Raw genomic sequence first — 1015 nt, 5'->3', positions numbered from 1 at the left:
TGCGGTCAATTTTCGCATTGCGAAATGTTGTAGTCAAGAGAGTGACAACCATCTTCGTCGGTCATTAAGGCCGAGTGTCCAGAGCTATAAAATATTAAAAACGACCGTCCCTAAGGGCTTTATTACGGTTTTGTTCACCTGGGTCTCAGAGCGTCTGTGGCGCCATTGGAAAATTTCGCAAATTTGTTTATGGAAGGTTGATCCTGCGACCTTTAACCCAAAGGGCCTCTTGAGCGCTCCAAAACAAAATTCCGGGTTTATTACCGCCATTTTCTTTCTCGGGGTAAGATAAATGCAAATGAAGTGCTCGAAGCGGAGATTTGGTGTATGAAAATCCGCGCCGACAAAATCGTAAATCATTTTCATCATAGGAAAATTCTTCCCTCAAGAGCGCTGACGTGCTTTGAAAGGGCGGCTTATCTCGGAACTAATTTGCATAATAGATCAAGCAAGATATAAAACTTTTAGGGGATAACACCGTGGCCGAGATACGTGTCGGCGAATGTGATATTTTTCCCGCCGGCAAATTATCGATGTTGGAAAAGGCGGAGATTGTTTCGATGCTAAAAGTCCAAGTTCTTTTTTTTTTAATTCCTATTGAAATCTCCTTATTATAAATATTTATTCACTCATTCATTAATATATATGTGTATAGAATCTACTCTACCGTATCTATTTTCTTTTTTAACTTACTCGGACAGTTTCACACAGAATACAATAATACTCGTAATACAGAATAACTTCGACCTTTAGTTTCCTCAGTGTATTCTCATCTTTTAAAATAGTATTCCCTTCTCAGACACGAGTTTCTGGCGCGCTGACAGTTTGATGACGAGAGTATAACACAGCTCTTACTGCTGACAGCCAAGTTAACAGCCCCTGGTGATCGATGCGATGTCTCCACTGCTGACAGTCTGACACCCCGAGCTTGCCCCCCCCCCCCTGCCAAGCCCCCCTGCCAAGCGCCCTTGCCATAGACCGTGTTAATTGATAAGGGACTAACGTTGCCGTCAGT

This window comes from Penaeus monodon, chromosome 19, assembly GCF_015228065.2.
Source record: "Penaeus monodon isolate SGIC_2016 chromosome 19, NSTDA_Pmon_1, whole genome shotgun sequence".
Taxonomy (NCBI): domain Eukaryota; kingdom Metazoa; phylum Arthropoda; class Malacostraca; order Decapoda; family Penaeidae; genus Penaeus; species Penaeus monodon.
The sequence above is the reverse complement of the archived record's forward strand: the minus strand, read 5'-3'. Positions refer to the sequence as shown.